This window comes from Cygnus atratus, chromosome 3, assembly GCF_013377495.2.
Source record: "Cygnus atratus isolate AKBS03 ecotype Queensland, Australia chromosome 3, CAtr_DNAZoo_HiC_assembly, whole genome shotgun sequence".
Taxonomy (NCBI): domain Eukaryota; kingdom Metazoa; phylum Chordata; class Aves; order Anseriformes; family Anatidae; genus Cygnus; species Cygnus atratus.
In genome coordinates, this window is record NC_066364.1 from 58,670,681 (window position 1) to 58,698,592 (window position 27,912).

A 27,912-nucleotide genomic window follows, 5' to 3' on the forward strand; every position below is an offset into this window, starting at 1 on the left:
CTGGGCAGCCCAGTCCCACAGGGGCTCTCCAGGCTGCCTGCTCTCCTGGCAGCTTGGGAGCACTGAATTTGTTTTACTAAAAATACTATCTTGATTTTTTTCCTAAAAAATTCCACTCTGTCCTCATCTGCAAAAAATCTGTCCTACTGAAATCCAAAAAACTGGACTAAACAGAAGAGTCATAATTCAATTGACACCATGCGAACTATTAGGAGACGCAGGGAAACAAAGATCTTTTTATGAGAGTGATGTTCAACCTGAAATTCATTGTACTATGATCAGTGTTTATACAGATCTGACTTAGCTCAGGTACTACAATTAAATATAAATCAAAATTTTAGAAATCAGGCAAAAAACAGGAATACAGTATGTTGCAGGAATGTGTAAAATATGGTAGGTGGGAAATCTGGACTGTTTTGTAGTCCACCATCATAACAGCAGAATGAACTAATACTACAATTTCATTAACAATGTTTCATTTAACAACATTAACAAACAAAATATTTGTAAGGAATTGTTTACTAGTGATAGTTAGGAATTCAAGTTATGCCCACAGCAATACAGCAATAGCAGGAATACTTGTTGTACCGTCCACCTCCTGCTCTGCTCTCCTAGTTGGTGCACGCTCTGTCCTCCTTCCTTATTCTTTCTGGATGAGTGTTGCAGTTCCTCAACAAGTATGCTCAAAACCAAGTGAAACTGTAAATCCAGTACTGCAGTCATGAGCATGGCAGTGGAACTGCACTGCATGGAGCTACAAGATGAGAAATTCAGGCAAAAGCCAAGATCTGAGTAGTTGTGGTCTTCCAAACAATGGTACATGAAGTGGTTTCATGAAAAAAAATGTAGACATTGCCAAGCTTAGACATGCGGGATAACACTTCAAGTGGTTGTTCCTTCCAGATAAAACCAGATTTTCCTGCAGTGATGATAAAACTGGTAACTTCAGCTTGTATTCCTGGCCCAGCAAAAATGATAGAGAGTGCTTGTAGCAGCGCTCTCTGCTGAGCTGCAGTAAAGCCAAACACAAACCATGCAACATGGTTGGCAGCACCTTCAGAACTACACTTCTGGCATTTAGGCTTCCTAGGCTTGCTAGATCTGAGATGTTTGGGAGTGTTTAGGGTTTAGTTGTTTTTAAGCAAGTAAAAGTTGATCTGGCTCTGGATCTCCCCGCTGCCAGGAGTGGTGGTTGTTATGTGATGTATTGTACCACTAAACATTTATTAAGCTTATGGTCACTGGTAACTCTTGACTTCTCCCAGTTCTCTTTTCTTGTGTCTCTCCAGCAGCAGTACTACAACACAAATATTAGTGAGTATGAAGAAACCATTTCATAAGAACAAAACTAAACTAATTTAGTGAGACTGTATCTGTGAAATTGCTTTCCAAAGCAGGTTAGCAGCCTTGACAATTCCTAGAGATGCATTGACTGACCTAAATCAGAACTGAAAGGTACATCCTATGAGACACACTTAGCATTAGGATTCGTTTTCCTCCAGTCCTTCCCCCAAGAATACCTCTTAAATTTTCCAAGAATAAAGACATTGTGTTTCTTGTCTTTTGAAGTGGGAAGTAAAGAAAGGGTTTGAGGATTTAGGATTGCTCCTGTATTAGCTTTAGTATTATGATTAGTTGATCTATTAGATCATAATTTATTCTTTGGGAGAAGTCAAATTAGATTTTACTTTATCCTGGAGAATATTATGCTATTTATATTATGAGTGCCTGAAGATAGCTGGAAAATATACAGCAATTGACAGTGTTATAGGCACATAAATAAAACACCAGCCTGCTTGGCGACAAAGCTTGTGCTTGGTTTTGCAGCCATGTTTGACTGTGGGAACTGTAGGATGGCTGGGAGGGAAGGAAGTGTTGATGGCTTTTTGTAGTTCTCCACTGAGTACTGAATATGAAAAACAAACATTAAGCAGTAAACCAAATGTTGAAGAAATAAATAAATACAGAACAGATGGGAAAAAGATGTGTCCAGCTGGCTCATGACACTCGTTTTTTCTCATTTGAGCAATAGCCGCATGCAAAGTGGGTTGGGTATTGTGCTGAAACCATATTTTCCAATGCAACACTGCTTCCACTTTCTACCTCAGACGATTTAGAAAAATCATAAGAAAAGTTTATCTAATAAGATATGCATCTTTATGCATTTAAATAGTTAGGGCCTTCCTCACATCACACTTTCTTATGAAGAAGATAAGTGTGAAGATCCATTGCACCATCGGTGACTTGCACATGTCATCATCATCATTTGTGGGCTGCACAACACTGTGCCCCATATTACAACACTATTGACAGTACATGTGTTATGCAAAGTCCATGGTCATGAGCACACCTTCAACTTTCAGCAGACATCACATGGACCTTCTCTGGACACATTAAGAAGTGTACAAGATAACAAGACAATTGCTGGGCCATGTCTTTGAGAACAAAATCTTCTGTGTCCTCACCAACTGCTGGTGGTGCATGTGTTCCAAGGTCTAGAGAGTCCTGAGGGCAGCATCTTTCAGAAGAACAACTTGGCATTGACATAGTCTTGAACTAAAATAAATATTTCAAGTTCTGAAATATAAATACAGTATATCTCAATATTTATACTATGTCTGTGTCAGAGTTCACAGCATTATGCAGGAAGGCAAAGAATGACTTTAAAAAGACAAGTTATTTCTAGGTTCTGTTACTGTATAGCATGTACATTTTAAGCCAATTTATAAAAAGTATGAAAGCATTGAAAACTAGATTCTCATTCCAAATACAGCTAAGAAAATATGATGTAACTGATTTTAACATTTGACCTTGTAGTCCCAGGAATGAATGGGATGGTCCTAGTGAGCATGTAATCTTATTTATTGATCCCAAGTACAACTTCTAAGAAACTGTTTTTTGAAACCTTTTCCTGTGTGTAAAGGAAGGAAAAACAAACATTCTTAGTTGTTCTCATGACATTTACAAACGTTATTTTTTCTTTTTTTTTTTTTTTTTTTCTCAAGGAAGATACAACATGAAAGACCTGTAGAGCTCCCTTTCAACCTGAATTATTCTATGATATCATGATCCATATATTAACAAAGATCCTGGGGAATCCAATTTTAAAAGAAATATAAGGTCAACAGTAAGAGAACACAACTACAGTGCAAGTATTGCCCACTGTAGTGCCCTTCCCAGGCACGTTCAATTACTTCAGCTGCCACCTTAATTTGAAATGGGATTTGTGCTTGGCTTGTTCAGCAACCAAGGAGTATATTTCTCAAAATTGTCAATTGATTACTTTTCTACTAAATTAATGCCTGACAGAGAGATGTTTGAGTGATAAACAATTGCAAAGGAAGACTTAGAGACAGACACATTGTCCATGACCTCTGAGCAGGTCCAGCAAAACTCTGCAAATACTGCAAATAAACAGGCCACAAGGGATGTGTCCAATTTGGCTTCAAGCCACTGCCTGTGGCAGTGAGGAAGCACTCCTAAAACCATTTCCTCCTTCCCATCTCTACCATGAGTGAACATACAGTAGGTGACTGATGCAGAAAAAACACCAGTGCTTTTGATTTCATAAACATCCATTCTGGCCTCTTTCCTATGAGCTGAAACTGATCCAGCCTTCAGTGGCTTGTGGTGAAATTAAACCAATACTCCTAGATGAGCACTCAACCCACAACCTCTGATTCAAACCAGCCCTGGAGAAAATTCACCTGGTCTACAGATCCTCTTTCCAGCTGCCTTCTTTAGAGGTTCAGCTTCAAGAAGGATGAATGACTATGACAGATGTAACATTGCCATTTTCCTCCTAATTGCCATTTTTCCTCAGCAACCTTTCCCATATCACACTAGGGTGATACGTGGGGCAGGGACTACAAAGTACACGTAAAGCTATGCATCCCTATGCCAAATCACTGGAGTTTCTCCAGCTGATGTTTTGTTTCTGCATTTCCTCTCTTTTTATTGGGAATCCTGTCAATACATGTTGCTAGCTGACCAGCTAACAAACGTATCTTGGTACTATGGACTGTGCTATGTGAAAGGCTTTCATCCTTCCTCTAAACATTTCCTATGTTTTAGTGGCATTTACATTATAAAAATAGGTACAGACAATACTCTAACCCTCTGAAAAGAATGTATGCAAATGAGAAAAAAAAAAAAGGAAAAGAAGATGATGTACAAATGCACAAAGTCAAAATGAGTCATCACTTTATTCTTGTTGATAAAAATAGTGCTTTTAAGATTTATGACTGCACATAGAAAGTGATTTCATGCTTATGGATCCATCTGCTCCCCAATATGTATTTAGTAATAAATCCACAACTTCAGTCTTGGAATTTACTTTGCACTCTGAATCAAACCTTTTACTCTCTGAGTGCATGCTTTATGATCACACTGAGAAACTAGTCATTTAAAAAAAAAAAAAAGTTCAAAAGTGTCAGTTATTCTGCAAAATGGGTAGGAAAAACAGCTAGATATTATTTTGAAAAAACTGTTCCCTGTCATTTACTATTTCAAAAGTATATGTAAAAATTGCTTTTCTATTATGTTTATGGACAAAATTATGGAGTCTTATACTTATTTCTAAACATACAGCAATAAATGCTTCTGCGTAGAGTGAAGCTTACTTTCCTGACTGAGGCATCAACTTCTGTTTTGCTTTGAAACATTTGCATCTGTTTGTTTCATATTTTCTCAGACTGTTTTAACTACATTTTTCAAAACTTCTGCTAGAATATCAGGGAACAGCTTCTTGCATTGACACAATCAAGCTTCTCTCTCTTCGTAGTTTTATCATGAGGAGAAATTGACAAGTCAAATGGTGCTCTGTACATTTGCTAGAGAATTCCATTTTCTCATAGCAGCATAAACTCACCTCTGTCTTTGGTGATGCCCACTAAGTGGCTCAGGTGTCTGCTGCCTCTGTCAGCCACTGCAGTGGGGAAGACCACATTCTTCCAGTTCCACTATGTTGATTATATTTTAGCATATGTTCTGTATCAGAGATCTGGGCTGCGTGCAAAATTCATTTGTAATTGCAGTCACTTTGTGAAGTGACTGGTATTTGTAATCAATGGGCAACACATCTAGTACAATCATATTGCAAACACAATATATCATGAAATGGCTGTTCCACCCTCTCAGTTCAGGCAAGGCTTATCATTCTCACGGGCTGCTAGCAGACAGTTCCCTACTGTTCTTCCTGCTGTTACCACCTATAAGGCCACGGAGCAAAAAGTGGACCCTCTATAAAAGCCCAGGCTAACTGGTGGTGCTGCTGGTTTGTTCCAGTTCCAACGACCTAAAACCAGGGTCTTTCCTCAGAGTCCTCATGAGGCTGGGACTCAGTAATACTAGGCCACTTAAAAACAACAAAGAAAACTTTTGTATGCCTGCATGCTATATAGCAAGCAGAGGTTTTTGTGGGCACAGCAAGCTGCAAATACCTGATCTTTCCAGTTGCCATAGATATAACAGAACTGTCTATGATCAGACAATTTTGGTTGCAGAGCATGTCAATAACAGTGGGTTTTGGCTTGAAGACTGCTAGGTCTTCCTCCAGATAAGCTAAAAGGGATTTATCACCTGGAAGCATTTACAAAGAGAATACATGATCAAACACTCAGAGAAGAGGAGTTTTGATCTTTGCCAATAACATACTTCAAGATACACCTTCATCTTTGAACCACCTTCTCCTCTCTGTTGCTGTGCCTTTTCCTGCAATCCTGGGTTACCTGTTCTAGATAGCGAAGCATCATCATGAACTGAGATTGAGAATGATCAGCAGACCAATTGCTGAGGAAAATAGAGGGTTACTCTTTGGGAATCAGCTTAGGTTCACTACAGTCACATGCATTAAGTCTTCTAGATTTACCTGGAGTACAGAATCCTTAAGCACACAGGATCCTCCTTTTTATTCATATAAAACCTCAGAGTCAGGGTCTGGATTAAATCCTCCAAGATCAGTGTACCTCAGGACAGATCCAGCTGTGTATGGAGGAGTGGAGGCAGGATATCTCTGATAGACAGGTTCTTTTTTGCTCATCTAGTTGATTTACGTCAGTGATGATACTATCATGTCAACAGAAAAAAATAAAATTAAATTAAACACAGCTCAATATAATGAGGCACATACAGTGCTACTACTTTCTTTTTCATTTTGTGGAACAGGTGACAAAACTTTAAAAACTGCCCCAGTTTGAGCTACTGGAATAATTCTTCAAAGTTGGTCCTCAACAGGACAGTCATTTAGGAATAATTTAGGAATCTGACTGAAGATTTGTAAAGTTTCAATGGCATAAGAACCTGGATAATACAGATACTATGATGGTGATGGCTTGTGTTTTTCACTTATAGTGCTACACCTATTAGAGTTTAAAGGAAGAAAAAAAATGTTGGAAGAATAAAGCATTAACTGGTAGGAAAAGCTTCCATGATTTTTTTTTTTTTTGCAAAGATGTTATATGGCACACGAAGGAGATTTTCTATACACAAAGAAGTTCACATATGCATACTTTGAAATGCTGCCAAGAGATTTCATATTGCTTTTCTATTGTAATATGAAGGAGATACAAAAAGCCACATAGCTATTTTACTTGTGATAAGCTCTTTAAAATGAAAAGTACTGAGGGAACATTATGTCATTTTTTTATAGCCATGGTATAAAATTTAACAAAAACTGTAACATGAAAAAACAGTGATTTGTTCACTGTATTAAGCACTAACCAGCATAGCTGCACGTTTTAAATCAAAGGTAATTCTAAGTATTTAAATAAATGGGATCTGATTAGATCTACAAAACCAAGAAATCAAAAATAATGACTGAAAAGTAATCAGCAACTCATTTCCCCATGTTTAAATATTAGAGCAATACACTCTAAGAATCTGAATCATGCAGTAAAGTGCATTTCATCTCACAGTACTGGGCTTGAGACAGAAAATTACCATAAAGACCCAAAATAATTGAACATTTAAAGAATGCATAGACACTTTGTGAAGGATCATCTGTTTCAGGTATGCCTTCAGCTAGATGATATGCATTAGATGTATACAATTTCATTCAGCTGATAGAAAACATGACCCACACAGATTGCTATGATATTAAGTGCATAAAAAGGCAAAGCCTCCCCAGTATTCATTCATCTACTGTAACTCTCAGTCTTTTCACAGCTTAGTTGAAGGCATGAAAATATTTTTGATCATTTTTTTAGTTACAGAAACATCTCATGTAGCTCCAAGTTTATGCCAAAACATAGTAGCTGCTGTTGTGGTTAGCAGAAAGAGGCTACAAGAGGAGGTGGTGAAAAACTGCCTGTGTGCTGGACTTCTGTACTGCTAGACCATGCAGGCACTGTGGGACTGACAGTGTGAGCATTTCAGAAGTTGTGTTAGATTGAAATCTGATGTACTTTAAATTTACATGTTTTACAATTTTTCAGCTACTTCCTCACCAGCTGCCATCATCTCATCCAGAGAATATTTCTGCTCATTTAAGTAACCGTGTGTTGTTCCAAGCAGACTCTTGTGTGACCTCATGCCAGCCATCCTTATTCCCTTCCCTGGAACAAACGTCCACCCCAACATAAAAACTGAGCCATGAAGGTGCAGTGAGAGCAAATCTAACCAAATCTCCTGGTCACTGTTTACTTTTCTTGTTGCTGATAGATTGCCATGTACTTATCTCAAGCATTTTTATTCCACCTCACACTTAATGCTTTCAAGCCTGTACCCTAATGAGTTCAAACACTTTTAACCCTTCCTGATGAATTACAAATCCTGGAAGCAAGCATGAGGGTGGAATGGAGGCAAAGCCAATGGTAGTAAATTCCAACCTAGTGAAGGTGTCTCAACGTTCAAGGATTTGAAAGAGGAAGTTTGTAGTTTCTTTATGCCAAAAATTCAAGCACTGCCTACCCAGAACTTGAGTCACATCAAAGAGGGGAAACATTTACAGAAAATCTTTATGCCATCTCTGTAAAGAATATTTAAGACACACAGAAGGTCTGTGGGAAGGAGGGAAAAGACTGATATGAAATGTGGGAGACCAGGTCAAAGGCCAGGTGAATAGAAGGAATGGGAGTGGCCCAGCCTAAAGCGGAAACAAGACTGGTTTTAAGTCAGGGAGCCCAAAAAAAGTCAACAGCTTTTTGAGTCACGAAGGCATATATAAGCAGCTGCAAATGCTTTTACTTAGTTTGTTAGATTAAGAAATTGCAGACTTTTAGCCCAAGAACTATTTTGTGAGTCTCTTAATACACAAAATTTCTAAGTGCATCCAGCTTTAAGGTGGCACTTAAACAGTCATTAAAAGAGTGTATGATGTGATTGCCTGAGACTGCAGACAGGGCAGTGGACTGGCCTTGATGATTCAGGATGTCTATTCCATTTTGTATTCCCACAGGAGATCTACTCTGAAATGAATATAGCATTTTGAAATTATGCATTTAAGGCTACAAGGTGGAAATCCTCCTTGTAAATGTAATGTTTTCTGTTGTTCTTTTGGTATAGCAAAAGAAGCAAAAGCAACTCTTCAGAGCAATATTGTGTGCACCTCCAAGGTGCATAGCCAGCCTCCCATTACCTCTGGGCTTTACCAGCCTGTGGTAAAAGTGTATGAGTGGACTAATTACCATCCTATCCTTGTAATTGGAGATCATGACATTTGTCTATCCTAGTAATAAAGTAATATGCATAGAATCAATCTCATAATGCAAATTCTAATCTCTGACAAATCTGTGATATGTAGGTGACAATTAAAAAATTCCTCTGATTTTCCCTTATTCTCTTTACATGAGCCAAAAAGGGAAGGTTGACGCAATTATGCTGTTGAACATTGCCAAAGAATAATAATTAGAGAAGAAGATCTGGTTGCTAATATTTGTGACACAGATTTAAAGCAAATCTGAATGGTTTCTTTTACTTCTTTCTCATTAAGAAACAGTTCAGTCAGACCTGGCAATCTAGAGAGATTGCACTTTTACAGGTCTTAGCACAGGTTAGTAGAAAAACAAAACAGATTTTTAAATTATATCAACATGAAAACAGGCATTTGAAAGCAAAAACTAGACAAGTCAAAAAACAAGTATAACGAGTGTTTGAATATATAGCAAAACCACATCTAATTTTTTGTTGTTGTTTTTTTGAGGGGAGGGGGGGAGTCAATGAATATAGATCCAGACACTGATCACAGTTAAAATATTAGTGGTTGTATTTCTATAAAAAATTTTGAAATCTCCCTACAAAACACCTATGGTTGTGTTTTGGCATCATTCCTGGTTCCCATTGTGCTTATCCTGGAAGCTGGAATGCAGATTACGGATGCTGAAGGTGTTTGAGTCTGTGATAAGAAACTTTAGTGCATACATACATGTGTAGGCATATACAAACATGCATATACACGTGTATGACTCAGCTTGCATGTCATTTATAGTGGCTGGCAATGAAGTAGTGAATCTCCCCATACAGACTTACAGAAAACATTCATTTTTAAAATCTAAAGAGATAAGTGTCATGCACTAATATAGGGTTTTTCCCTGTATTTTATAAAAATGAAGAAGAGTTTAAAAGCTTTTAAAAAAGCACAGATTTTTAAAGAGAAAAATATGAAAGAAAATGCCCATAAGGTTAAACTTGTCAAAGTTCAACAGATTATGTGGTTGGTTTAGGTTTCAAGCGGTGTGGGACTACTGTATATTATCCAAACTGTAAATCCTATGGATCGATGCAACAAATTTAAAGAGAAAATGCCTTTCAGCTGGCATTCCAACACTTCCCCTTTTTATTCCAGCTAAATCTGTGCATGCAACTGTAGAAAGAGATAAGAACATGCATGATTTTGATTTTAGGGATGGGTCAAGCTCTTCTCTTCCAAAAAACAAAAGAACAAAGAGATCTTTATGCTTCTGTTTTCTAAATGCAGTGATTCAAGTGTTTTATTTATCTGAAGTTTTCATGCTTCTGCACTGATCACTATCTTAATTCCTTAATCGTTAATTCATTACTTTCTTGAAAGATTTCTGTATTCTACTTTCCATTTTCTCTCTTGTTCTTGCTCAATCACTGCCTGTCCCTAACTAGGATAAATACTAAATAGTGCCACAAAACTTGCATTGGAAGGCTTTGAGTGGTGAAAAAGAGTACAGTCGCAGAGCAGAATTTCAGATCTAGTTGCTCATGGGCATTTGCTGGACATTGGAAGCAGCGGTGGCTGTCATGACTTTTGTCTTGGGTCTTCTCTTCATCACATTCACAGCATGCTCACAGCACCACCTTGACATTTAACTTTGGGAGTTGCTGCTGAGTTGCATGGTTCAAATGGACCGACAATTTTAGTCTAAATTGCCTGAGATACCAGAAGTCTACTTCTACTCACGATTGTGAAGCAGTTTTATGGATGCCAGTCTACAAAACAAATAAGGACAAAATGGACTGCTAGTGTTACAAGAGCTATGGGCTTAAATCACCAGAATGTATTTGAAACTGTTTAACCAGATCATGCTGCTGCACTTGAATGTTGTTTATCTGATGGTCACTAAACAGAAGGAAGAAGGGAAGGCTGGAAAGAGCAACCTTTCCCTCCACTGCTCTCAGCGACTAGTCAGCCTCTGATGCTACGATCTCTAACACTGTTTTTTGGCTTGTGTTATGATGCTGTGGCTTGAAAGGGAACCTAAAAGCTAAGTATTAACATGCCAGAACTTCTAAAAGTCTTTCTTTTTTCAGAATAATTTGCAAGAAAGTGCAACAGCTGGTGATGTCCTTGCAAATCATCCCATATGATATTTCACATAGCTCAAATGAAAGGGAAAACAGAAAAGTATTAAAACGAGAGAAATCTGTATTAAAATGTTTCAACAGTGCTTTTTCCCCTTCTCCTATTCTAATCTTCAATGAAAATTAGGATTTTGGTTATAGCTTTTATAATGGAAGTTGTCCATTGTATGTTAGCACACAGTGTGGAACATACTTTAATACTGCACGTAATAAAACACCTTTTTTCCTTATCTTCTTTGGTGAGTGTGGGTGCAGAAATGACCTACTTTTCCTTACTGAATTGTGTATGGGAAGCACATGTGATCACTGAGCAGTCCAGTTTACAAACTCTCTTTACAACTTCATAGCCTAGGGACAGGACAACTGCTAATACTATAATTACTGGTGGAAAGGTAGCATGAAAAACACAAGTCTGAGTATTACCAGATATGGTGATATCATGTCATAGGTACTGTAGATTTTTATGAAAATAAATATGATTTTAAATTAAAATGGAAAACAAGTCCTCACACTACTACAAATGCTACTTGACAGTGAGCAAATAATACTGATATTAATCATGTAGGACTAAAGAAGTGGAATAGATAGGTTTGATGGGTTAGAGCATGAATTTTAGTTACTGGCCACATCTTCCTGGTTTATCTTAAACAGGAGATGGACACAATTATAATTCCATCCTGTCCTTAAAAATTATGACTGTGTGAGACTTCAGATAATGTTTTTGGATGAGTATCAGAACTTTTAAGCCAGCCTTCCAAGGTTTTCTGCAGTTCAACAAACTGGAAGAAATAATTTAACAATTATAGCTTAGAATCATTCTCCATGATGTTTACAAACTATATATCCTCTTCTGCTCATTGAACATTTAGAGGCTTACATTTTTCAACACCTGGAAAAATAGGCAAGTATTTTGATGTGGCTACTACTGAAGAGAAATAAGCATTTTTTACCTATACTTTCTCCTTCTGCATGCAGTCCTGACTTTTTGAACAGATGTTGAGAGGAAAGCAAGGGAGAGTGTTCCCTGAGACTTTTGGTACTGGCAGAGAAACCATTAGCTCACTAAACAGCAGTTTGGACACAACATTTAGACTGTTAAATCTGTGTGAGATAAGATGATATATAATCTGTATCTGCCTCATATATCAGAGGATGCATGGCCAAAGGGGAGTGGGTTGGGCCACCCACAGGGGAATTGCTGCAGAGAGGGACAGCAGAAACAGGCACCAGAGATTTGGGGGCAGGCATGGGTGCTCTCCTGTGTGACAAGAGAACTCTCACCTTGTGCACAAACTCCTTCCTGCAGCACCATTTGATTTGTTTGCAATGCATATGTTGAATGTATATGTTGATCTAATATTTTAGGCTCTGCTTGTTGAATGTAGAAGCGCTGTCCCTGTCTGTTGCAGTTATACATTTAATAGATAGCTAGAGATTGTACACTTATTGTACAAGTGTAAGTCACAAAACCTTTCCAGCACTCTATAAAAGTTGAAAAAGTGATAGGAAAAAATCAGGGCAAATCAAAAGGTAAATTGATGGTCCATATCCCTCAGTGCAGAACTACAATGTCCAGATGATTCCTTAAGATACTTTCATTCAAACAGAAATTAAAAACGGTGAGGTGTGAAGACTCTACTGTTAAAGTACTCTACCGTTGCCTTTGGAAGTAGGTTAGATTATGCTGTATTGAGGGTTAAAGTAGCTATGAGGGATTTACTAAAAAAAGTTTGTGATATTTCTACCCATTTAATCAACAGTTTTAGCTGTAATAGAGATACATCCTGTGTGTCTTTAAAAGCTCATATTAAAAATTTTCTTTGCAACAGAAAGACACAGAGAAATAGCATAGAACAAGGCAGGAGGAAAGATGACTCACCTCAGGAGAAAATTACTGTGTATCTTGTACAAAACCTTTTCAACTCCAGAGTAAATATTCTCCTTTAAATGACAGTGCACCATATTGATCTATAGAGAATTGAAAACGCTACAGTAATATGAGACGAGGTACAATTTAGCACAATAGGAGCAGACAGGAAATTGCAGATCTTCACAAATTGACTAAGGAGTTTGGTTGCAGTAATGAATTACAGAGAATAGTTCTGAGAAGCAGTAGAGAAACAGAAGCATCAAAAGCTTCCTAACACTGTAAAACTTCTATTTTCCACAAAAGAAAGAGACATTTAGTTTCGTATCAGCCACATTTGTATTGTGAATCAAGAGAATTAATTTATAGATTTCATAAATCCTTCATTTAATCCTTGCAATGCTTTTCATCATCTGAGATTTTTTCTCTCATCCCAACCTATGTTCTCTACAATGATGACTTTTTAAAATTCACTATGCAAATTATACTTTTATACTTAGCTCATGAACATTGAATAAATCCCCAGTCAATGAGGGCAGATTGCTGAGTGAGAAACGTGGGATGAAACCTCTTCCATACTTCAAAAAGTGGTATTCAAATACCATATGAAGTGCTGTGTGAAATATGCTTGATATATCTTTCTTTAACCTTGAATAGCTTTTTTTTTTTTTTTTTTTTTTAAATGGATGAGGCTGGTTGGCTTTGCTTTCCGTCACTACAACAACCTTTTCTCTTAATTACCTACTGTGAAGGTGGGGCTGTGTTTCATGAGGTGTTTGAAAGTGCTGCTGTTGGAGCGGGGCAGCATTAATACCAATTTTTTCAAGGTGTCTTTTTGTTATATCATCTGAAAGACAGACGTGAGCCAGAATTCTATTCTTCTCTCCCCAAACACAATCTGCTTTTAAGATACAAATCAATCCAACATGCCTCAGATGTCTGCCTCCAGCCGACTTCTCCCTTTAAACGTAAACAGTGCAGATTCCCAAGGCCTGTTACTCTGACAACCCTATAATGCCATCCTTTTGACTGTCCAAGCTGTGTAAATCTTCATTCCATCACAGCTTGAAACAGACCAGTCTATTTTCGTTGCTCAAGATATGGGAAGCTATAAAAACAGCCTCCCTGGTAAACTAATCAGATTTTAAAATAGTTTCAGTATGCTCCAAACACCCATGAATGACACAGACAAGTTGTGGCTTTTAACATCTTATTTCCTTTGCAATATAATTACCTAGAGCTGTTTCATATCAGCAATTTGGGAGGAAAACCCCATTAATTTCAGTGGTGACTCAGGCTGAAAATCTGATGGCCCGGTACAAGCACAGGTAAGCGCATGCACATGCAAGCGACACATTAGGCATTTGACAGATGGCATTTTTAATACTTTAAATACCTAGCAATATGATGAGCACTTCAAAGAGCAGTGGTGAGAATCACCAAGTTCAGACATATGTAAAAGCATGCAGGGGAGTATGTGCTTAATGAAGCCAAGTGGTTACCATTTTTAAACCGATAGTATTTGATTTTAACCACAGTTCCAAAATTTCTAATGCACTGCTGTAAAGCAGTCGGATAACCATTATTCCTAGTAATGATAACATACAAAAATGCCGATACTTCTCATGGTAATTAACTACTACGGGACATCCAGCCAATGCCTTTTTTTATTTAGAGGGAAAGGAGAGGTATTAACAATTTGGTGTGTTTGAAGCAGAGCGCTTCTTTTAGTTTTAAAAACAATGTGAAGAGAACACAGTTTATTTTAAAAGGGGCTAAACACATGTCTTGCAAGCAGCAAACATGATGTGCTGTTTCCATAGAAACAGAGATTGGTATTATTAAAAGAAGTAAGCCGTTCTGTGGCTAGTTCTCCTGAGGGACCCTCATTTACAGCTAGCATCGGGTAAACTGTGTAAGCGAGTTTTACCACCTGTTGTTAAAGATCATTAGATATGCCTGCTTAAAGCTTTATTAACTTCCTGCTAATTCTTGAAGAAACCATGAGGAAAACATTACCCCTTACCTATAAGATTGTTTGGAGAATTTTTTACATTAAAAATTAAAATCAAAGCCTCCTTTGACTCAGTTGATCTTGAAGGGTGCTGCTTGCCACTGTTCTGAAAGAAGAACAGAGAAATAATTCTGGCCGAGTTTCACAAACAGAAATATTTGCCTACTATTGACATCTATATGCCTGAATAAAGAGAGTGAGAGGAAACTTCTGAAATTGGAAGAATGGAGTGATACCAAAAATACAAGGTTCTGTTTCTGAAAGTTATTGAAGCTTTGAAATATACAAATAGGTATCTACCTTCTCATATGTCCTGGTGTTAAGCCAGCTTTTAATACTGTGAGATATTTTTGACATAGTAAAACTGAATTACTTCCTTTTGTCTGTGCTCACTGGTTTATACATATCAACGTCGTTAAAGTCATTGCTGATCTTGTCTGATTTATGGAAAATAGTACCCCCATCTCCCTGCTCTGACCACAATATGCTAAGTGCTGAAAAGTCAGCTAAACTTTATCATAACATCTTATTGTGCTACCACAAAAAAAAAAAAAAAAAAAAAAAAAAAAAGATAAGGCTGGTGTATTAAGAGGGGGCTGGAGCTGTGTGTGTTTTGCTATCACTTTTCTTTCAATTTTCAAGCATAATTTTCTTCTGTCTTCTGCAAATCCAAAACTGAGCTGCTCATTTTTCAGTTTCACCTGAGGCCACAGGAAACAGTGAGCTTGGTAAACTGGACATTTTTACAAAATACAGATTTTACTGCAGGAGGAAGCTTAGCTACGTTTACCAAACACAGGAACTACGTGGCCATTATCCTCTGGCTACTGTTTCACAATCTACAGAGATCCTAAATTTATATCTGTAACACATATAACTGGTTTTAAAAGCTTGATTAAAAAACAAACAAAAAAAAAGAGGCCTCAGTGATATAAAAAAAAATCTTAAAAACAGTGTGGTACACTTCAGAAACTAGAACACTCCTTTGATTCCTGATTTTTTGGACAGCCTAAGCTATGCTTTTTTAGTAATTCCTCTAGGGCAGTAGGGGTTGGCAGCACTCTGTCAGCACACTGATTATGGTGAACAGACTTCATATTTTGATGTTGCTTCTGGAAGCTGTGTTCCAGTGCATTTCAAGCTGCTTTGAAGTATCTGCTACAGATATCAGATTATCACTGTTTTTCTGTTTGCTGTCACAGCTTGAAAATAAAATTCATAGAAAGACAAGTTAATTACATATTTCCAAGATTCTGCTTTTCAGTGGCAAACAGAAGGTCAGTGTGCATGCAGGAGGGACATAGGAACTTACTTGTCCCTTCTACCTTTGCTCTAAAAGTGCTTCTCTGATTCGTTTCTCAGTGCAATTAGCCAGCACTGTTTTCTAAGTTGCCTGGTGCATCAGGAGTCACCTCTTAAGTCCTCCTACATCAGCAAGACAACCTCAAAAGGGAACCATGTCAACCTCTTCAAAATGTTAATTAAAGTTGTCAAAGGCCAAAGCCTGGGTTTGCTAATGTGAAAGGGTAAAGCTTTCATTGCAAAATAATTTGGGAGGATAAAGTAACTATGGGAAGATGCTAAGACCTACATGTGCCCTTCAGTACTAGGTCTGCCCAAACTGGAGGAAGTCGGTGAGTTTTGTCTGGCTGTTCACTGTACCTGCTGGCTCCTGCTCTGAGACTGCCAGCTGTGGGTGAGAGGGGATGAACAACAGAAGAGAGGGTCCTCCACGGAGAAAAGAGAGCTAGTTATCAGAAAACATCTACTTGCTTGCTCTGAGGTATGCATGTCCAGGTCAAATCTAAGTTCAGACAAATGCCATCCTGCAAAAGCAATATAATATGTTTACAGAAGAGAAAAAGAAGGTGAGCAAGCAGCAGTGGAGAGCGAGGAGGGACTTGACTGAGCATGCTTGAGACAGCTGGACGTTTGAGCTCTGAGAAAGGTAGGCAGGCTGCAGATAAGCAGACACGTTTAACACTTTTCAGCCTGCTCTGTGTCTGTGGGCAAATGAGCAACACCTTTACCTGGCAGAAGCTGCTCTGATCGGGTGTCCCCAGGCTGTGGGTTGCACACCTGATGAATTATGGGCTGGCATAGGGGCAGACGACACAGGAACCTTGTGATCCAGGCAAGCAGAGCGTGAACCACAAAGCTCCAGCTGGGATCTGTCCACCTGTCCACCTGGTATATTGTCCATAATTAATTTGCACTGTCAGTGTTTCCTTATGAAATTTTCTTTATATAAGTACCTCTTCACCACAGCAGGGACTACAAACTGCCATTCCCGTCACCCTCATGCTCAGCCTCATTAACCCAAATCTTTCCATTTTTAAAAGAAATTTTGGATCAAGGATGAGCTTGTTTTGTGTACTCAGCTGAGGCTAACCTGCAGAGGAGGGATTGAGCAACTCAGAGCTGTCAAAATATAAATGGTTCTCTGTATAAACATAGCAAAAAGAAGGAGGCCAAGCTATCCATACTGGGTGGATAGCTGTGGGTGGCTTCTGGGACACTCCCCTTAAGAATGTAGGCTGGAGACTTTAAAATCAAGAGTATTTGCCAACCCTGGATGGCCACACTATAATACCTAGGATCTGATTTTTCAGCGTTTTGGCACTACATATTCAAGATGAGCTCATATTGACTTCTCTTCAGCTTGATGTGTATAGCTGGACTAACCACAGTGAAATGAGCAGAGTTACAGGTAGAACTGAAAAGAAAAAGATACTTGAAAAGGAAGAAACTGAAATAAAAAGGAGGTAGTAAAACACAACTATACGTCTGATACCAGGGACATGACACTGTGAGATAAGCCATCCAGAGGGACCTTGACAGGCTTGAGAATTGGGCCTGTGCGAATCTCATGAAGTTCAACAAGTCCAAGTACAAGGTCCTGCACCTGGGCCGGGGCAATCCCAAGCACAAATACAGGTTGGGTAACAAGTGGATAGAGAGTAGCCCTGTGGAGAAGGAGCTGGGTGTGTTGGTTGATGAGAAACTTGACATGAGCTGGCAAGGTGTGTTTGCTGCCCAAAAAGTCAACCATATCCTGGGCTGCATCAAAAGCAGCATGGCCAGCAGGACAAGGGAGGTGATTCTCCCCCTCTACTCTGCTCTTGTGAGACCCCACCTGGAGCACTGCGTTCATTTCTGGAGCCCCCAGCACAAGAAGGATGTGGACATATTAGAATGAGTCCAGAGGAGGACTACAAAGATGATCAGAGGGCTGGAACACCTCTTCTCCTATGAAGACAGTCTGACGGAGATGGGTTGGTCAGCCTGGAGAAGAGAAGGCTCTTAAGAGAAGAGACCTTATATCGGCCTTCCAGTGCCTAAAGGGGGCCTACAGGACAGCTGGGGAGGGACTTTTTGTCAGGGAGTGCAGCAACAGGACAAAGAGAAATGGCTTTAAACTAAAAGAAGGTAGATTTAGATTAGATGTTAGGAAGAAATTCTTTATTCAGAGGGTGGTGAGGCACTGGTACAGGTTGCCCAGAGAAGTTGTGGTTGCCCCATCCTGGAAGTGCTCAAGGCCAGGTTGGATGGGGCTTTGAGCAACCTGGTCTGGTGGGAGGTGTCCCTGCCCATGGCAGGGGGGGTGGAACTATATGATCTTTAAGGTCTCTTCCAACTCAAATCATTCTATGTTTTTCTCTTACTTGTGAAGAGACTTTTATTTTTAAAAGATGAAAAAAAAAAAAAAGAATGTGAAGAGTTTCTGCAGACTATTACATGACACTGAGATGAGCTCTACCCTTGAACAAACCCTCGTTGGCACTGGGGACTGAAAAAAAGAAACCAAAAGACATTAAAAAAAAAGTCTCAGCGAGGGAAATGCCACTTACTCTACGTTTCTCCAATTGCCCTGTTGCATCAGTGCTTTTGGACTAGAATACAAACATTTTTATTAGTAGAAATGTGCTAAAGCAGAGGGAGGCAGCCTTCCAGAAAATAAATAAATAAATAAATAAAATAAAAATTGATAAAACACTGTGTTTGGGAAATGATGATATTTACATGACAGGCTTATACAGCAAAGAGTGAGATGCAGCTAAAGGCTGTATTCCTGGGCACAGCATGGAAAGGCAAACAAAAGAAAAAAGTATCTTCACATGTAATAGAGTCTTGTTAAAGTGCAAAATTAGGGTAAATGATCATCTGAATATAGCATCTTCCTCACCCAAGTTACTCCATGTGTGGTTTCTGCTGATTTCAGTGGCTTTGCAGGAAGGTTTTTTTTTGTTTCATTTTTTTCAACAACGCAGAGCCTGCCAGTAACATGAGCACAAAAATGGTCTCTCTCCCACCAATAATCAGTCATAGATGCAGGCAAATGCATGTGCTATCAGAGCCAGAGAAAGAGTTTATCTGTCACCCTTTGCTGTCACACCTGGCTGATCTTGACCACTATTGTGTAAGGAGTTAAGGTCTACTCAGAACTGAGATTCATGCCATAACTGCACCAAGCAGAGCCAGTTTAGTAAAGCCTACTCTTAAACTATTTAAACTAGCATATTTTGACTGAAGCAAATTAGGGTGCTGCTTACACAAGGAGCAGTTTGTACAACAAGTAGAGAACAAGCAGTTCAGCCACCAAGTCTAATTTCTCATAGAAGAACAGTGGTAAGTGGAGAGAGAGATAAGTGTCCCTTCCAATTATCCTACCACCACAGCTGGTGGCTGCCAGACCACCCACCACCTCTTTTAGAAAGAACTATGCTTTAAGATCTTGAATAGTGGTTTAAGGCTACCAATTAGCTAGTTTAGGGGAAATATTTTTTTATGCAATGACTATACATGAGTTACTGAATAACAGAAAATCCATATCCTCATATGTCATTTTTACAGCACAAATCTTTATTTTTCTACTGTCAGAAATGTTCAGAGAGCTAATGTGGTGTGACAGCAGTCCAAATGAAATTAATCTGCAAACTGAGATAGTAGCTTGAGGTTGACAAGAATTTCTTCCCAGCTGGAAATCTCTTAGGGAGAGCTTCACAGCTCACTTGGTCAGCTGCATGCCCTATTAAGCATCACTGACTGATATCAGTGAAGGCTTATCAATCACCAGTCTCAGAGACTGTGAAGAGATTAGAGTGGTACAATTCAGTATGGAAAACAAAATCCTTGGGGAGGTTTCTATATCCTCCAGCCTGCTTTGCTTTGTAGTGAAACTTTAATAGGGGTTGAAGGAAAAAAGATGGGAAAGGAGTGAGGGTATACTTCTTTCTCATCTGATTCCTTCTCTAATTCCACAGCAAAGTGCTCACACAACCTGATTATCATTGCAACTGCTTCATAATTGCAACCCCTCCTGTAAGTAAAGGCATTATGCTTTGGTATGAAATGTACGTCTGCCTTTCATTATCACAGACAGATGTGGCTACAACCTTGCACTTGTTTCACACCACATGAGCTGAAGGCTGGAAATGCTGCTGTGATGCTCTAGCCATTTCACTTTACCACAATGGCTAAAATTAATATAAAACCCTGCTATCCACTGATTGAAAACAATGAAGCTTCTTCTGATGATCTCATAGATAAGCTGTCAGTGACTTTGGTTTCTGTGTCAGCAACAAGTTAAGACCATTTTATTCCCTAAATAAGAAGTTTTCATGTTTAAGCATGCTCTTTAGTATTGATCAATTTACTGTTTGCAAAGTATAATTTAGATAGAAAGCTAAAATGAAAAGAAACCAAAAAGAAAATGTTTCAGAAATACAAAGCAAAATCTCATTTTGCTTTGTTACTGTTTTTAGATCTACTTTCACACTTCTTAGACATTCAGCTGGAAGTCAAAACCCAAAACATTTCAGATAATAAATGATTCTAAATATATAGCAATGAAGCACTAATTGAACATTTAGAAAAAAAATCTGTGAGTTTTCTGCTTGGAAACAAATTTTATAGACCTTACTTTACATGAGTTTGAAACTGGAACTCTCTGTTCACATGCCGGCAATATGGACTTTTAATTTCAGAACATGAACAGAAACACGGACACCTCAGGTGCAAATGTCAGGTGAATGCTGTTCCAAACCAGTGATAACAGATTCTTTGGGAAAATTAAGCTCTGTTCCATGTGAGCAAGCAGAATGGCCACTGACCTGTTACCAAGTTAGTTTACATTTTGGACTAAAGCTTGCCAGTCTTTCTAGCAAGAATCGCATTTAATAACTGAGACAACACACTGAATGAAAGAAAGTGAATTCTGATGCCAGTAACTGATTCTGCACGTTATAAATACCTTCCCAATCACTTCTTATCCGCAAAGCCTCTGCTCTGCACACTGGCATAGCTACATAGCTTTGAAGCTCAGCAACATATCATTTTATCACTCCCAAACCAAAACAACTAGGAGTTATTAAAATGAACAAACAAGCAAACAAAAACACTTTCAGAAATTAGGCCTCATAGAAATGGATGGAACTGAACTGTTTTAATTTTTGTATATAGAAGAAATAATGTCATTCCCAGTTTCAGTTAGAATTTTATGCTTTAGAGTATTTTCATCAATATGAGTGTAGTCAAAATTGAAATGATTTCTAATTTAGGTCAGCTGAGAGGGAAGAAATCTTAATAAATGTCAGATTTCTCAAGGTGAAGATAAAGCGTTTTAAAGATCAGTCTAGGAAATCTGAATAAATGAGCACCCTGAAGCACCTAACTATTCCTATTGACTTTACTGTTACTTCTAAATGTGCTTGCTTTCCATGAGGGAAGTAGGCTGTGTGAGTATTAATGCAAATAGCACAAGGAGATGCAAGCATGTGATATCATTCCCCTATTTCCATATCAAATGCGGAAGTCCAACCCTTTCAAGAACTGACACACAGTCTCAGCATTTGAAGCATGTTACCTCTATGCTTGATATCATACAGTGACAGCATCTGGCCCTGTGGTTTTGATTATAAGGAAAAGAGATTTCTCTCCCTCACAGCACACAGAGAACTGAAGAGGAACTGAACTGACTGCCCTCAAGTTTTCATGACAATGATCACTCCAGAAAGTCGGGATCAGATTTTTCAAAGCAGTCTGACGTGATTGTGCTTCTAACTTCAACTCCAAATGAGCTCAACTCAGGAAACTACGAACAAATGAACAATAGAAGTTAAAATTCATGTGAGTGCCTGGTAAAGTAACACATGATTGCCATGAAAAAAGCAGTCAGTCTGAGCATTTTTATTTTTTTCTTGCGTAATTTAGATTTGCTGTAAAAGTCTTTTAAAATGCTCCTTTTCTTTCCTAACAGTGTATAATTGAGAAAGACTTAAATGTGTAGTTTCAAGCATGATGTTACATTTTGCTCTAGCTATATGTACTATTTTGCAGAGGTTCTTGAAATCTCTAAAATGTGCACATATATTATCTGGTTATGCATTGCAGAAGCAAGTTTGATGTACAGAAAGTTCTTCCGAACAGACACACATTTGATAAAATACATTTTTAAAAGATAATTGGATTTAACATATTCTTGGGAACCATTTCCCCATCTTTCACAGTTCTTCTCCTTAGGCAGTAGAATGTCATTTACCTCTTCAATAAAGGCAATGTGGCATTTTTATGTATAACGGTTCATTTCAGTTTATCAGGACTAAATCTCCTGGCATACTGAAGGAATTATTCATCATAATTGAAACACAGCCATAATCTCACCTACTTTTACTGCTTATAATTGATTTAGAAAAAACAATTGGACAGCTTCTGTGTAATTGGTTAAGAAAAGTTTGGCGAACATCTAATTAATGGATGAGTATTTGGAAGAAGGCCTGGAAACTTTAGCCGTTGGTGTCTGGTCAGCTTTAGGTACGTGCAGGAAGTAATAGTAGTGATACTGCATAATTACACCTGGAAAAAGGCCAAGCATATGCATTTACATATGGAAATCAGCAGAGCAAATTGAAGATGTGCTCTGTGCCCAGTGGGAATACCTCCAGCCTGATGAACATGCATGTAGTGCTTTGCTCAGGTCTGTTGCAGAGCAAGTGAATAGGTGCAGCACACTTTTTGCCTGTTCACTGTCAGAAAATTGCAGAAATGCAATATTTCCACATTCTTGTGTAGGGATCCAAAATTTTGCCTTCATATACTAAAAGTCCCTGAAGAGACCTACTATTTATCTTTGTCCATTATTCCCTCAGTCCTTCTTTAAAAACCATCTGAGAAGAAAGAAAGAAAGAAACAAACAAACAAAAACCCCCACACAAGAGATCTTGCCTTTTGCTTTGAGATGACAATAGAAATTATGACAAACATTTGAATTTCTGTCACTTTGGCATTAATCTGGAAAAACTTCATTGAATAATGGAATTACAATGGATTTATATCAGCATAATTGAGTGGAATCTATTCTTGTGCATTATAATGTAGACTGATCTTTTTTCTATTTCTCAGTAATAAATAAGGGCTCATCCAATTACACTGTAAGAGAATACTGAGTATTTTCTTTATCTGAAAAGAATTAATGGCAGGTAAACTTGCATACATTGCAAATCTGTAATAGTTAATAAAAATTTGTTACAGGAAAGATAATTGAGTGTTTCTTCATCAAATATTTGGAACTGGTTGCTAACTCTAATGCCAAGTGAGACTTTTTCAAGTATAGTCTGGGTGAAAATATCAGGCTATATTGAACAGAATGATTAGACTGCTCATCATTATATCTGCCAATGGATTTATTATATTTTGTGTATGCTTGTTATGTAGCATTTAGCTGGAAGCTTTCCTTAGGCAGTATTGAGAATGGACTCTATATTGCAACAGACACTTAACCCACACAGTCCAGTACAGAAGTAAGACAACTGGGGTGGAGAGAAAGGACTGGAATTATTTCTGGATAAAGGAGTGTCAAATGTTAAAACTATAATTGTTTGAACTTTACCTGTTCTATTCTAAGGACATATTAAATACTCTGACTGAATCTTTCAGTGCCTTGCATGTATAAATTATTGAGTGAAACTTTAATTATTAAAGATCAGCACCTATTAAGTGCTTAAAACAAAATAATAAGGCAAATATACAGGAAAACATAAGAAATGTACATACACACAGAAAGCATTGCTTTCACTGAAATTTATATTGTGCAAAATATTGCTCAGTTATTGTGCATCTGCAAATAATTTCATTAAAGGACTGCTCCCCATTTTCCAGGAAAAGCATAAAAAAGATCTGCTTCTGCTCACATTTTAGATTTTTCTTTTTTCTGAAGATTTTGTATTAAAATTTTAATGATATCTAACTGAAATAATAAATATGTCATAATATTCATCATCCAGTAGGTGTGTGAGCTTGGCAGTCTGTTATTTGAACAGGCGAATAAAATTCTAAATAAGACCATACATGCAAATGCAGAAGTATAGGTCCTTAAATTGGCTATTTAGTTCACTTCCATAAAACTACCATTTAAAGACAGGACGTGGCAAGGTATAAGAATGGTTTCATGCATACTTATCTCAAATGCATGGACAAATCACTCCCTGCTGATACACACCCTAAAATTCTTGTTTCATTGACTGAGTCAAGGCATTAGCCAGTGTGTGCTGCCCAAAGAGTTTTTAGAATTCATTTAGAAGACAAAATTTCCACACAAAAAGTCAGACTGAGAAGTATTAGTCTTTGTATGCTTTTCTGCTTTTGTTGTTGTTGTTCGTTTGTTTGTTAAAATGAAGTTAAAATGAAATGCAGCTCTTGTTGCAGTTAGTAGCATGATTAATGGAAGTATCTTAATTCAGCCTGTGTCACATCAGCAGATATATTCTCAAGAGCACAGGGGAGCAGAAGAAGAGGCAGAAATATCTATCTTGAAGTAGGAAAAATTTCCACTTTTGCATGCTTAACCAAAAGTTTCTGGACAAATACATTCCAGAATATATTTACCGCACCTACCATACAATTGTAGGCTGAATTCGTTGCACTAAACATTCGAATGTGCAAGCAGTTATCTGGCAAACTTGTCACAGAACTAGATGCATGAAATCCAAAGGAAACTATTTAAACCCTCCTAGAAGGAAACCCTAAACTGAGGTTATTTTACACTTCCCTTAGGCACTGACATCAAAGGTGCGGCAATTCTGTGTGGCTGCGTCATCCAGAGACCATAAAGAATACATTTATGCAAGAGCAGGTTTACTAATAGACTGCAGTTCCTAGGACCCACGCAAAACCTTAAAAATGAAAAACTTGTACCATGCAGCAAGAGAAATCAGTATTTATTCATAGTAAAACTTTCTCTTCTTCCATCCCTGCATGAAAAGGAAGAAATCAAGTAAGCAAGCAAGCAAGCAAGTAAGCAAGAAAGAATAAAAAGACTACAACACATTAAAAGTTGCACAGAAAGTCCTGTCCAACAAGGCAGCTTCCAAATGGCTTCCACAGCAGATGAACCTTCCTGACAGAACACTGCCTTCAACCTCCTCTTGCAGACGCACACTGAAAGTCTCAGATACCAATAAAGGTGTGACCACAGGCCCTTGCACCTGTGCACATACACACGGAGTGATCACTTCTTAAATGTCACACAGATGGCAGAGATGAAGACAAATCATTCTACCCCAGTTGTCTCTCCATTACAGATTCTGGTCTGAAAAATACTTACGCGTAATCTGCATCTCCTCAAAAATCCTTGACACATACATTCATTAAACATCTTGTTTCCTAAAAAATGTTTCTTATGCACCAATGCAATGACTGTAGCTTTTTATATGTAATTAGGAAAAGTAAATAAATACCTTTTCAGATAAATATTACCTTTCTGATACTTACTAGGAGCAAATTTGAAAATTATTTCAGCTCTAGATGATGACATAGTGTTTCAGATGCATCTGCTGGAGCCCATATGTCTGTTCTAGGCTCTTCTCTAATGCTCTTTCTGCAGCTCACATCACAAGTTCATCTGCTGTGAATCAAAGTCAATACTTGAAAATACTGCTCTGTGTAACTGGATACTGCTGATCCTGTTTAATCAGTGTCAAATGTTACAGACACAGGATAAATTCTAGGAGCTTTTCTAAATGTTATGATTTGACGAGGGATTTCACTCCAAACCAGGAGCTATACCAGCAGGTTGGCTAGTGACTTTGTTAATCTGCTATATCCTGATATAGGTCGGGAATCATCTTGGATTAGGAAGAAGCACACCAACTGTTTGTGCATATGCAGCTTTCTCAAGATAAATATATCTGCTCACCTGCTTTTCTCTAGTCCTTTGGTGCCTCTTGTTCAGGTACATCCAGCTTAGCCACGTAGCCAACACGTGGTCTAGCAAAACTATTCCCAAGAGCCCACAAATACCTTTATAACTTTTTCCTCAATTTATTAGATTCATAATAATCCCAAGTGAAATTATATGTCAGAGATCCTTTTGAAAATTTGAGCTATAAATGGTATTGATTCAGATCATAGAGATAGAGCATGGGTAAATCAATAGAAAGTAACAACACTTCTGATCCTATATTGCATCAGATTAAATGAAAATGTCTGTCTCCCTGGTTTTGGTGTTTCCTTCTTTCTCATCATTTTACTCCTTTCTTTTCTTCTTTTTCCTTTTCCCCTGCTTCCCACTTCTCAGTCTAGACACTACAGTCTTATTCATCTTTCTTTCCCCTAATTCCTCAGAACGCAGTCCTTCTGCATCCTTTCCTTACTTCAGTAAAACACTCATTTACATTTTACACCTTATCTATTCCCCCATTACAGGTCCTTGTCATCCAGTGTTTACACCACAAAGTTTCACTTACACAAACTCTGGCTCTGTTGAAGGCTCCATGGAGATGTGGTTGACCCTATATTCCCCTTGTCGAGTTTCAGGATCTGCCATCCCCCTTTACTTTGGTTCCACAAGACTGAGACAAGGCTAGAAGACTACTGGGTCGAAGTGTTTTTTATAGGCATCTGTTTTCAGAGGCCATAGTTGATGTGACTTACTTCATTCACACAGCAGAACTGGTGTCTTGTTTAGGTACAAGAATCTCATGATGCTCAATATCAGCAGTGGTTAGTGGGGCTGTTGCAGAACCATTAGCAATTTCAGGTACCTTGTTTTTTATTTATATATGGCATTTTATTCTGCGTCAAATCCACAGAAGACTACATATGTTTATGGATGACAAAGATTTGGGCCAGGGTTGAAAATAAATGCTAGACTTTTAAGTACTTGGAAGAAATTTTCTTAAAGCCTTTTTCATGACCCTGATAAATAGTTCTGATAACAAATCAATTTAGAATGTGAGGCATTTCCCTCTACATTCATCTTGAACTTCATCTGATTAGATAACATAAATGTTTGAAGTACTGCAGCTATGAATCACTAAGCTGCATGGCTGTATTCACTCAAAAACTATCTGTAAATGCATATGCTGCTGATTCACCTTCTGGGCAGTATTTTGTAGCCACGCTGTAATTGCAAGCCAATTTTAATAGCACTCCTGGGAGCTACTGGAAATGTTTAACATGTAAATGTCACTATGTAGTATCTATGACACGGTTACAAAGCCCAGTGTTAGTGCTCTCGGAGGTCCCCAGGACACACCAGGTGTGACCTCAGACAGTCAAACCAGCCAGGCCTGGCAGCTGCTTAGAATAAACGGCCCATCTTGCACAGCCTGGTCAACTCATCACTGCAGAAATACCTGGCTTGCTTGAAAGGCCATTTCTAAGGCTCTGGCCACCTCCTAACCAGGTTCTGGTGAGAAATAATTTTGGTGCAAACAATCTGTGTAAAATTGCTGCCAAGCCATGCCTGCTTCTTAACAACTCCAGCCAATGCTACTGCAAGCACAGCTACTTTAAATTGGTTAAGAGCAAGTGCCATTTTCTGAACCACGTTTCTTTCCAAAGGGAAGACAAATGAACCACTAGCGGTAATTAACAAGACTTATGTTAGTTAAATTCTTTTTTGGCTGTAACTCACAGAGTCCCTGCTGCGAGTGGAAGTTTGTTTAATAGCCAGATCTGCAGCAACCACCACCATACTTTACTAAACGCCCTGAATTAAAGCCCCAGTTGTCTTTGTTGCAACAGCACCTGTATAACTCATGAGTACTCCAACAGCTTACTGAGCAACAATGGATATTTTTAGTATAAAGTCTCCTTTTAAGTCATTTAAAATCTTGAGCAATCCACACAAACATTTTATGTGAAAAAAACCTGCTGTTTCCTACCTATTATCTGCAGGCATGCGCTTCCATAACTTTATCCATTAGCCCAATTATGTTACAGCAGCTGATCTTGCATACAAGTGTAACGTACCCTGAAATTATTT

The 27,912-nt window shown here is 38.2% G+C and overlaps 1 protein-coding gene and 1 long non-coding RNA gene across 9 annotated transcripts in view; one reads left to right on the top strand and one right to left on the bottom strand.

Annotated features, from left to right (window-relative positions):
- Positions 1–380: 380 nt before the first annotated feature.
- On the bottom strand, positions 381–27,423 carry LOC118243899 (uncharacterized). 3 transcript variants are annotated; one of them, XR_004777379.2, is made up of 6 exons: positions 26,390–27,423; positions 25,416–25,548; positions 14,661–14,754; positions 5,870–6,066; positions 4,871–5,007; positions 381–2,577 (listed from the first exon to the last, which is right to left on the bottom strand). It is a non-coding gene; the product is annotated as an uncharacterized LOC118243899 (long non-coding RNA). The 3 variants fall into 3 exon arrangements; XR_007708056.1 differs by lacking the exon at positions 26,390–27,423 and having other exon boundaries at positions 25,416–26,050; XR_007708055.1 differs by lacking the exons at positions 4,871–5,007; positions 26,390–27,423 and having other exon boundaries at positions 25,416–26,050.
- Positions 21,568–27,912, top strand: part of SMLR1 (small leucine rich protein 1) — an 88,667-nt gene continuing 82,322 nt past the window's right edge. For 2 of the 6 annotated variants that reach the window (XR_007708051.1, XM_050709814.1), the window contains exon 1: positions 21,568–21,776. The gene's annotated coding sequence lies outside the window, so the exon portion shown is untranslated. Of the gene's footprint in view, positions 21,777–24,403; positions 24,673–24,698; positions 25,424–27,912 lie in introns of those variants that run through there. The other 4 variants (XR_004777380.2, XR_004777381.2, XR_007708054.1 and 1 more) reach the window with 4 other exon arrangements.